This window comes from Lutjanus erythropterus, chromosome 3, assembly GCF_056507025.1.
Source record: "Lutjanus erythropterus isolate fLutEry1 chromosome 3, fLutEry1.hap2, whole genome shotgun sequence".
In the NCBI taxonomy this organism is placed as follows: domain Eukaryota; kingdom Metazoa; phylum Chordata; class Actinopteri; order Lutjaniformes; family Lutjanidae; genus Lutjanus; species Lutjanus erythropterus.
The window spans coordinates 8,821,914-8,834,066 of NC_139319.1; the positions used below are offsets into that span (position 1 = coordinate 8,821,914).

Below are 12,153 nucleotides of genomic sequence, written 5' to 3' on the forward strand. Positions count from 1 at the left end.
TCCAGAGAGATCCTTTAGATTGTCAAATAAAGGTCTCCTCACTGTACCTAAAATCAACTCTAAATCATACTTTATTATCTTGAATGATATTTTATGTTTCTTATGTATGATGTATGTTGGAGCACATTGAGTTTACACTTGTTGTATGAAATGTGCTCTATAAATAAAGTTGATCTGACTAAGATCTGGACACAGTGCGAGCCAGGCTACCTCCAACTGTGGTCAGGCAGATCTACACCTTGCATTAACATACGTTTTTCCTCAAACAGATGACGTATCCAGATACAGATTGCATTTTAATAATAGTTGTAAATGTGGTGATTGTTACCTCTATCCCCAGCTAGCGTTACAACTCACCCCCAGTAGGTTGGACCACTTCGTATTCGACAGAACTGTATTTGATGTTTAAGTGAGTTTTATTACTAGTAAAAAAAAATATGGGTACCATGTGTCAAAGTTTGAGATATCTACCAGGAACAACCACTGAGTTACTGATGCTCAGACAGAAAGTGTTACTACCATCCCCGGTCTCCCCTACAGTATTTCTCTAATGCTGCTGTTTGACTGTTTCATTCTCCTACAGAAACTCCCAACAGCCTGGATTTCATGCAATTTCGTCAAGTTCTTTGCCAGTTTGGGGTTCTGATAGTACAGTACAGCACTTATCAGGCTATCTGGCTCTCCAAATGGGAAAGCATCTAATCTAAATGACTGTCTGCGGCGCGTCAAGTGCCATGCGACCCTCTCTCCTCCACAGGAACAGCTGGACGGCGGTCGCTTCAGTTCAGAGAGGAGAGGAGAGGCGGCGGATTGAGCGTGATTGAGGCACATATAGAAAGAGAAAGAGAGAGCCTGAATTCCAGCGAATTAATCACCGTCTGTTCGGCTGTGTGTGTGTGTGTGTTAGAGAGAGAGAGAGAGAGAGAGAGAGAGAGAGTCAAAGGCAGTCAAATAGAGAGAGGAAGAGGAGGGAGAGGAGGGGGGAGTGGAGCCTGACGCAGTGTGAGAGGCAGAAACTGAGAGCAGAGAGACGGAGAACGAGGGAGACAGCGGCGAGGAGGCAGCACATCATCACATCACCCAAAAAAAAAAAAAAAAAAAATCTGGTGGATCTCCACACCGGCTGCTGCTGCTGCTGTGACCGCCCCGCAGAGCTCCTCTCCCGGCCACTGCTCCTCACAGGGACCGCAGAGGAGACCCGTGCAAGCTGGGATCAAATCACTGACAAAGACTTTAAAAAAAAGAAACCCTTCATCAACACAGCTTCACATTCTGCCAGAGGCAACGAGAGGAGCGCAGCGTTTTGTTTTGTTTTTTGCTGAGGAGGAGACCAGCGAGGAAGCGAGACGGCGTCTTCTTCCTCCACATCTGGCTCAGGTAAAGTGGAAACATCTGTAGATTGCGCACAAATGAGCGTTTGCACGCCGTGCGATGGCTGAACTCGCATTGCGTAGGCAACTTTGCAGCTCTGGCATTCCTGCGGTTCTCAAATCACCGACACTGACCCCCATCTGTGCGTGCGTGTGCGCGCGCGCGCGCGCGTGTGTGTTCATGTGTGTGTCTGTGTGTTCGTGATGAATGATTTGCTGGTTCCCAGGCAGACTTGCTTGTCTTATCTCCAACCCTCTTGTGTCCATTGCTAATGCGGGCGCAGATACATCCAGATTTACATTATCGGCTCCTGAATGTGTGCGGTGCTTCTTGTAACGGTGCAACTTTGATCCGAGCCTGATCAGCATTTAAAGATTTATCTGAATCGTGTAATTTTGCGCACATTAATGCCGGCCTCTCTGTGTTAATTGAGTTTTTTTTGTCCCGGGACGGGCTGCAGTGCCAGTAAATGAGGCACCGGCACGGTTTAGACCGCAGTCCAGCGGGCTGAGCGTTCAGCACCCTGGACAGCGTCTCTCCACACTGTGGGCTGCAGGCAGGAAAAACCCAACTCTTCCCCTCTCTGAGGTGTCTGTGAAAGGGTAGTTTCATCTTTACGTTCTTCTCAGCGTGATTCTTATTTCAGATCTGGGAAGGAAACACTTTAATGGCCTAATGTAAAACTATAGTACTTCATTTTCTAAGCTGTCAGTATCTTTCCTGAAATATTGTAATGGAACCATGCGCAGGTTTTTGCAGGTCTAGTTTATCCATGCTGGTCAGTATCTCCTTAGTTTTTCCGTGTTGGTCTCAACGTGCAGATCCATACACTGCAGAAAAGTGCTTGTGCATTCAGGAGGCTGACCAGACAGGTGACAAATTAAAAAGGTACTCCTGTGATTTAGTATTGTATGTTAATAAAGTTGAGGGACTCACAAGAGTAGAGTTCAGAGTAGAGCCCAACAGATATATCGGCAGACTGATATTGGCCTGTTACAGCTATATCAATCCATAATGCAGACATAGTTTAACATATATATTGTTCTATTTGTGTGTGTGTGTGTGTGTTTTAATTTGCAGTTATTTATAATGATTAAAAATACCAGTTGACTGTCTCAGTGCCCTGATATAATTTTGTACAATCGAGTTCAAGTTCAATCAAGTTCATTGTTAATTTTGTTGTTCGTTGTTGACATATCTTTGTCACATTTGAGGGATCACTTCAAAAAAACAAAAACAAAAAAAACTGTCCTCTGTACTTCTGTATGAAGAATAATATCAGTCTATCACATTTTAGTATCGGTCAGACTCTATTTCAGAGCCTCCAGTGCCCCCCCCCAAAAAAATTATCTCGTTAACATAAGATGAAAATTATTATTTGATTCAATTTGATTATCAAGGTAGAAAAGATAAATTCTAATCTTCTGGGACTTTGAGGCTCAGTTGAAATGGTAATTTCATCTGTATGTTCCTGTCAGCACGTTCCTTATTTTAGATCTGAGATGAGAGCTCTGTGTTAGGAAACACTTTGAAGGCTTAATGTAAAACTACATTTCTTAATATTCTGAGCTGTCAGTTTCTCCCTAGTTTTTTCCATGCCAGTCTCAACATGCAGATCTATGCACTGCAGAACATCCGGCCACAAGCGCTTGTGCATTCAAGAGGTTGACCAGGCAGGTGCTAAATTAAAGGGGAGCGCCAGTGATTGAGTGTTGCAAAAGATAAATTTTCAATCTTGCTCACATAATAATGGTTTGCACAATACTGATCGAGTATCAAGATGAAAAAGATAAAAAACTGTAATCTTTTGGAACTTTTTGGCTTAGTTGGTAATGGCGGACTGTAAAACCAAAATACTTTATATAATAATAATAATACATATTCTAAGCTGTTAGTATCTCCCTTCCTTGTGAAATATTTTATTGAAAGCATGCACAGGGATTTGCACATCTAGTTTTTCATGTTAGTCTCAACATGCAGATCCATACACTGCATGACAGATGGATGACAAATTAAAGGGGAAACTTGAGTGATTGAGTATTGCATGTCCAAAAAGTTGGGGTCTCACAAGAGACAGATGTAAAAAAAAAAAGAAATAAGTTACAATTTCAGAGTAAAGCCCGATCAATATATCTGCAGACCACTGTTATCGGCCCACTACTTTCCTGTTACAGCTACAGTATTTTCGTATATTTGATCCCTTAATTCAAGTTTATTTTATATTTTGCTGTTTGAGTGCTGATATTATCTTGGACAGTCAAGTTCATTGTTAAATTTGTTCTTCAGTGTTGACACATTTGTCACAACTGTTGCCACCACATTTGAGAGATCATTGCAACAACAACAACAACAGAAATTGTTTGCATGAGCTCTATATCTTGTGCACAAAATATTGATGGAATATTAAGATATAAAAGATTAACAGCGCTAATGTTTTGGGATTTTGAGGCTCCTTTGAAATGGTAGTTTCATCTGTTCTTGTCAGCACTTTTCTTATTTTAGATCTGAGACATTTGAAGTAGGGAAAAATTTTAATGGCCTAATGTAAAACTTTCAGAACAAAGCTGTGTCTACCTGGAAGAGTTCAGTGGAATCATTCACAGGTGTTTGCATGTCGAGTTTAGAGTCTCAACATGCAGATCCACGCAGGAGGCATGCACAAGGTTGACCAGACGGGCGACAAAGTAACGAGGCACTCCGGTGATTGAGTGTTGCATTTCCATAAAGGTGGGGGGGCTTGTGAGTGGTGGATTTAAAGGTAGAACCAGTGGGATTTGTTCGAAATGATGGTTGATTGTTGTGTGTCATTCCCAAGATGTCAAATACTGATGTTTGGGGTTGGTTAAACAGAGGCAGAGGGCAGGTTCTCTACAGATACAGCCACCACTACACACTCCTAGTGGTTCATAACTGATGATTGAAGGGGATCATGTTCATAGGAGTCTATCAATATTCTCATACACCCCATAGTATAGACAGGTGACAACTTAAATAGATGTATGATCAATGGATGATATTAAACCAACAGAAGTGTTAATATCCTGATGTTTAGTCCGTATCTCTGATTTCTGTGTGCTCCATCTTTTCTGGAGCGGAAATAGAAATTATGAAACTGTTTTTTTTTCTGTCACAGCCTGGCGACGAGTAAACTGAACTTCATATGTAAAAGCGGCGCTCCTTTATAGGTAGAACCTGAATTAATGAGTGGAGAAACATAATGAATGCAGCTGCTTCCATACGGGGCATGAGGGGTCACCGAATGCTTTAATGAGCACGAAAATGATGTGAATCATATACTGTGGCCTTCGCACTCACCATATCTCAACCCAGCTGAACACATATGGGAAAATTTAGAGTGAGGTGTAAGACGGCGCCCTTCATCGCTGTCAAAACATCACATGAGGGAATATATTTTGGAGGAATGGTCCAGCCCTCCTGTCGGGTTTGATATCATCTGGGTTGTTTCTGACACCAGCATTAAAATGCTACTTTTAAAATGGTACCAGTGTCTAAATGGTGTCTTAAAGGACACTTTTAAGATAAGAAAGACATACAAAATGAATGTCAACAACATTGAACTTTTTATTTTATTGACTTTAAATTGAACAACATAACTGTTTATTCAATTCAACACTAAATGAAAGCTACAGTATTCATAACGGCAAAATAAATTTTGAGTTCTACAGACTCCAGCTTCAGACTTCAGTAGTTATTTTGCAGAAAAATGATCATATTTTCAGACCTGAGGAAAGGCTGCTGTAGTCATCATGAGTGGTCTCCCCATCATAGATATAAATGTCAAGTCATTATGACACGTTGCATCTAGTTAGCCAGGGACGCCCACAATGCCGGCTGATACACTCGGCATGGGGTCACACAAGCAGTCGAGCACAGTGAATCCCTCTGCTTTCAAATGTGTCTTGCACACAATTGGAATTTAAACATTTGTTAGATGTCCCGCCTGGTGCTGGACTCACAGCCACACTTAAGACCATTAAGTTTGGCATTTTAACTGTGTTTTAAGTAGCTACTAGCTAATGGTAGGCTAACGTTACCTGCTGCAACCTGCCACCAGTTAATAAACTTGTGACAGCATCATATTTAAAAACCCTCTGGATTTAACCAAGAGGCTCACATTTTTCATTGATCTCTGCCTTTTTCCTCCTGGGGTCACAGTTTTCCCACGCTTCTCCTGATTTATGACAATTTTTCACACCTTATTTCCATATTATTATTATCACATCCTGTTTTTGACACTGCGCAATGTATATAAACCCTGTAAGACTCTAAGTCTACTGTTTCCACCCTCATAACAATATAGTTACACCAAACCAGACCTCTGAAGGAAAATTCCCATTTCTTAAAAGATTTTTTGTAAAATCTACCATGTCAACTTTCCGAGGGCAGAGGCAAAAACTAAACGAATAAAAGAAAACTAATGAATGTTAGTTAATGCCAGAGATCTATGCAACTTCTCTCCTGAGAATTAAAATTCAAATTATTCAACATAAAAATGCTGTTGTGTACTTCAAAAAGGCACCAGACTGCAGGAAACAAAGTCTCTGAAAATCAATTTTTTCTGATTACACCAGACAAGAAGAGATATAAGTGATGATGAGTATTAGAGCACTTCGGCTTACTTTGAACAAAAGAAAGGCTTCAAAGTTTTGACACATTAGCAACAGCTAATGCCTTCTTGGTAATGTATTGCACATTGAATACTTTTTTTTCGGCCTTCCCCCGACAACTATTTGATGACTTTCATTCCCAGATGAAAAGGGATACATCAAAATTTGATGAGCCCTGGGCCAAAAAAAGTTTAGGCCTCATTTCAGTGCAGAGTGTGAGGTATAACTCAGGGTTATGAGTGCGTGGAGCTGAGTAGTTTTTGTTCCTGAACCTACCAGAGTTCATGTGCCCATAAGTTGTTTTTTATACCTAAACCCACCCACATAGTTTTTGTTCTTAAACTTACACAAGAACTTTTTGTACCCAAACCTACCCAGGAAGTTTGTGCCTAACCAAATTGTGACAGAAAAGAAGTCAGCTAAGTCTAAAACAAAGTTAAAGCTTAGCTTCCGCCTTGCTAAACTTAACCTCCAGTGTCAGTCGACACAGCCACAGCCATTTAGAGGACAGTAGAAATAGTAGCCAATCACAGCACCGTAGGGTGGACTGTGGCAGAACAGTCTTGGGAAAAAAACAATAATAATAATTGGACATGTAGGAATTGGTGCCATTTTGGCACCAGGCTTCAGTACCCAGCCTTACTGTCCAGTAGAGCGGAGACTTGTAGAATGTCTGCCAAGTGGCTTGTGGTGGTTTAAAACCACTTTGGCATGAATGCATAAGCCTTACCCAGTTAAAATGTGGCTGTGCAGCAAAAGTCCAGGCTTGTTCAAACAGTCTTGATGTGCAGTTAAAACACCTCTGAGTGCATGTGTGCGACAAAAAGTCGCTCAGCCAGTTAAAGTCTGGCTGCTGTGCCCTGCGTCTCCTGCCTACTGCCCCACTATCTGTTGTAACGGATGTTGTTGCCACTTTGTCCCATAGGGCATGGACTACTAACAGAGTTTTTCCACTGACTGACTCCAATTGTTGGCTGAGTGCCACAGAGGGAGAGAGGGAAGGGAAAGAAGACAGACAGATTGATAGAAAGAGGAACAGGGTCCCACTCCTCGGCTCACACCATGAATAGACATGAGATAGCTCCGCTAAAACAGAGCAGCTTCAATGACTCATTTTAGGATGATGATGCGTTTGGGTGTGAGAAATGGTTGGCCGGTTTTGTTCAAGGCCAGAGATCCTCAGTCACGGCGAAGTCTTTAGTTGCCCTGGGAATTCATTGATAACTATCTTAGAGGTCGCTCATCTTGCTTTCATCCTGCATTAGTACTGCAGTGCTTGCTGCAGCACACCTCTCCAGTCTCAAGAGTTGTGAGAGCAGAAACACTTTTGATCGGGCTGGAACAAAAGAAAACCTGTGGTTACCAAACTGCTCTGTTTGATTCCTGAGAGCTAAAAAAACATCACTAAATAAAACCAAACAAAACCCTTCTACAAGCAGCTACACACTGAGAGCTTTGCTCATGTTAAGGTACTTGTATTAAGTGTTAGTTAATAGGTAATAAGGCCTTTTCTCATTTAAAGTGTTAATAGACTAGTGTTAATAATAGCAAAATAAACATGTTTATGGCGAGATTATAAGACATTTATAAGAATTTATTAGAAACTTGTTAGCAGTTTAAAGAATTGAAAGGCTTAAGAATATGAATAAAAGCTTAATGAGATTCTTATGAATGTTTAAAATAGCATTACAAACACATTTGAGTTTAACTAATTAAACTATTATGGTGTTGTTAAACCTTTACTAAGCTTTTGTTTTTGCTTGATTAAGATTTCTATATGTTTATTATGCATTTATTAGCTGTTAACTATGCACTTATCAACAGTCAATTATGCATTTTGTGGGTATCAGTTCTAAAGGTGTGAACAATGTTTATTAATGCTAATCAGTCCTTTATAATGCACTTATTAACAGTTAAGTGTGCATTTTGGGGATATCAGATCTAAAGCGTGAACCAGGCTTAATAAGAGTAATTAATCATTTATTATGCATTTATTAACAGTTAAGCATGAGCTCATTTTTAAATTATTATTGTCTGTAACACTTTGTATTAAGGTGCTTGTAATAAATGTAATACGCCCCTTACAAGATTCTTATTAAAGTAACGTGTTAATAAAATAGTGTTAATAGCATAATAAACATGTATTGTGAGATTGTAAGACATTTATAAACATGCATAAGAAATTTGTTTATAGACTGCTTAAGTATTTAATGCAGGAACTATTTTCTTTCTGCAGTAGTACCGGAACTACTTTCTTTCTCTTTGAAAGAAAGTAGTTCCTACATGAAACTGCTTACAACAAGGTCTGTGGATTATCTTGAGTAACAGGGTCATGATTTTTACAAAGAGACACAGGTTTTGAATTTTTCAAATGTATTTTTTGGTGTTTTGAGCACAACAAGCCATTTAGTCCCATTACACTGGAGAGAAGGCAGACATCTCTACAGCTCTAAACTCACACCAAAACTATCTGGACAGATAAATAGCACTAAAGGCTTGGGGGGAAATGTGTATTTTTGATTTTGGGGCAAACTGTCCCTTTTAATATAAAGTCTTACCTTTCTCTTTTTGTGCTGCGGCAGCACAAATGTCAAAAATGGTGAGACTTTAATGGGTATATCTGTAATAAGGCAGGTGGCGACATTAAAAAATCGCCAGTAATGAAAAGTGACAACTTTAGTAGGAACTGCTGGAATGTCTGCAAGCAGAAAATGAATGAAAAGTGATGGGTTTAATTTCGACGCCGTCTTGTCACAGCACCCGGTTGTTGCGCTCAACCTTCACCTGAAGTTGTGAGGGAAGTTTTGTCTTTTCTCTCTGTATCATTTGCCGCGGACCCAGGAGGGGGTTACCCATCCATGGTACAATCTCAGTACCCAGAGGCATCACTTTGGGGCAAGTTCTCCAGGAATACTAAAGAAACACTGTTGTGCAATGAGAGATCCCTCCCCGCTCTCCCCAGTCCATTTACTGCATTTTTCACCCCTTTAGCTGCGACTGCGAGGGAGCAACACGGAGCACGTATCTGTTGAAATCCCAGGCTAAATTTCAAAATCAACTCTCATCAGTTATTATTTGTCAAAGTCATCCATATTTCAACAGAAGCTAGCTCCTCATATTAAGCATGTTGGTGCACAGAGAGCCGGCAGTATCTCTTGTCATAATGTTGATCTTTGTTGAGAGGGAACACCCCATGGTGTGGAAGCAAATCTGCATGCATAGTTAACGTGGCACCTCCCTGCTGACTGGGTCTGAATGTGAAGACATTTTTTTTTTTTTTTTTTTTACTGTGCTATTGTCGGGAAATTGTCCTCTGTTACATTTATTCATGTTGTGTTTTGTTATTGAAATACGATTGGAATACAAATAAGTTGTAAACAAATGTTAGATTAGCTTACTTGTCGTGAGAAAAGTAGCTGAACCCACACACATTTAAATTCTGTGTATCATTTTTTTAACACGCACACACACACGCGCGCTCATGACATGACATTGTATTCAGATAGACAGATCGATAAATAGATACATAACACATATATACACAACCATATGAAAAGGGTTCTGAATAGGAAGGTATAGTGTGTGTATAGAGACGTGCAAACATATGCACCAACACCCACATACACACATACCTGCTGCAGACACACACACACACACACTTCCCTGCACAGGATGCACACACGCTCAAGCAAGCACATGGATTAATAATGTACCATATTCCCAGTAGGAGGCTAGTTAGCATTTCAGGAAGATTGCACTAACACTGGGGAACTGTAATTAGGAAGTTATTGTTGCAAGTTGCAACTCTCGCACACACACATGCACACAGCAACACACACAATCATGTACGCACACAGTATGCAAATAGTGAAGCAAGGTGGGGGGGGGGCGGGCATTTTACTATCCGTTCCTCCTAATCTGTGATTTATCAGTGTGTCTTATGTGCTTTGTCCTTTCCTTTGTTGTTCATGTACCTTAAAGAAAGCAGTAGAATGTGATTAAGTACAGTAACTGAAACGCTGTACTGAACTGCACTGTTGGAGGTTACTGCTACTGTTAATACAATTATAAGGTGCTTTCCTTGAGTATTTCCCTTTTATATGTATTATTTATACCTACTTTTTACTCTACTGCATTTCACAGGGAAATGAAATTCTTTTTTTACTTAAAGTCAAGATGAAATGGAAAAAAAAAGTATTTCAACCCTTGTAGATCAGATCCCTAGTCATATTGTGCACCTATACAACAATATATACCATAAAACCCCAAGTCCACTCATGTTTTCCTCCTGTAAATTAAAATATGATGTGTGCTCATGTGGGTTTGAACCAACCAACTCCAACCAATAATATAATGACCTCCACCTGTCAGTCAGTCCTCAACTTTTAGTGGCACAGGGCTAAGATCTATTAGTTTGCTATCAAGCAACAGCAGGATACATGGAGTTACGTCACGCCCACTTTTCAATGTTTGGATTAAATTCCTCCTTACATTATATCCCGCATGTCTATCCTGTTTCACTCAGAAATATGTTGCAATACTGCAGCTAGATAATCTTGAAATGCTGTTAGTCTGAACTTTGTACTGAGCTGTTAGGGAATTAATATTTTACATACTGTTAATATTACTGTTAATGTTACCCAAAATAATATATATATATATAATAATATATTTTAGATTTTTTATATGTATATATACATATATATATATATAAATAATATTTTGAGTAGAGGATTTTTACTTGCAAAAGTGCATTTTTGCTTATTAAATGCTAAACTCAAATCCCTAGACAATATAATATAGAAACTGAATATATAAAAATCTTCAGTTTTCATAGCCCCTGAAAAATTGTGTGTATATATTTCATTGTGCTCACATAAGATAAAACAATATTGAATAATTTTATTATTTGCACAAGATCTATATATTGAAAGTAAAATCATTTGTGCTGCATGGAAATCTCTCTCATCTCTTATATTCATAGATAACACCCCCTACAGTATAAAGTAGCTCCATTTAAAACTGTTCAAAGCAGCTCCATTTACCTACATTGTATTTAGGTTAGTCTGACTCACAGGAAGTAGGCTGTTGGAATAATCCTGCAATTGAGAGGGATCTATCTGCGTCCTCCTTCACACCCACTTCACGGCACACACTGTGAGATACCTGGATTAACATATTATTTGAACCCAAACCATGATCTTTTTCTAACCCTCTCCAAGTTCCGTTTGTGCCTAAAACCCAACCATATGGTTTTGTTGGCTCAATGCGGCTTTACTACGACCAGAGGAGTGTCTTGTACTACTGTGTACCTGCAGATAGACCTACCTACTGCAACTGGCTTATTACTTTAGTCAGCATTCTGCTCTCCCTGTGCAATCTGCGTGTTACTGTTTTCAAAGTCCCCATTGCTACTTGGAACAACAAGAACCTCTGGGCTAGCAACCCTAACCTTGTTGCTGGTGATACAAACATGCACAAGCGAGCAGCTGTTACCTTTTACTTTGAGTGATTTTAAAGCTAGGGCACGCGTCCCCATGTGCAACTTGGGCAATGTCAAAAAACTGTAAAAAAAAACAAAAACAAAAAAAAAAAAACATGCTCATCATAGTTTCCCAGAGCCTAAAGTGATGTCTTCAGATTGAAAACCCAAAACCTAAAGGAAAAGGATTAGGGGTGTAAAGGTTAAGAGACTCTTCATTTAGCTGCAAATCCCAACATTATTTTTGCAAAAGCACTGTTGCTGCATCCTGGGCTTAGTTTGGTTAAAGAAATAGAAACGAGCCAGAGCCTCACTTGTCTCTATTCCAGAACAATAGCTGGAACTTTTTGCAGCGCTGGTGCAGCACTAAAACAGGTCTGGCTACTCGAGACTACTCTTAGATGTATATAAGTGAAATTGGATGAACTGGCGCTTTTAACATAATCCATATATAAGCAATTTTAATAGTTGTAGCTGTATGCACTCATAACCCTGAATTATACCTCACTCTCCGTGCTGAGATGGTGCCGAAGGCTCATCAAATTTTGATGCGTCCCTTTTCGTCTGGGAATCCTGAAAACTTGACTCATTTCGGGTCTCAAGCCGTAGTTTTAAGGATTCCTGAGAGCCGGTTTCATTAACCCGAGCGTTAACGTTTTGAAACAATGAGCC

General features: G+C 39.8%; 1 long non-coding RNA gene across 1 annotated transcript in view; it reads left to right on the forward strand.

The window, feature by feature from the left end:
• The first annotated feature begins 659 nt into the window (after positions 1 to 659).
• Positions 660 to 12,153, forward strand: part of LOC146329626 (uncharacterized) — a 176,934-nt gene continuing 165,440 nt past the window's right edge. The window contains exon 1 of the long non-coding RNA XR_014769825.1: positions 660 to 1,377. This is a non-coding gene — a long non-coding RNA (uncharacterized LOC146329626). The remainder of the gene's footprint in view (positions 1,378 to 12,153) is intronic.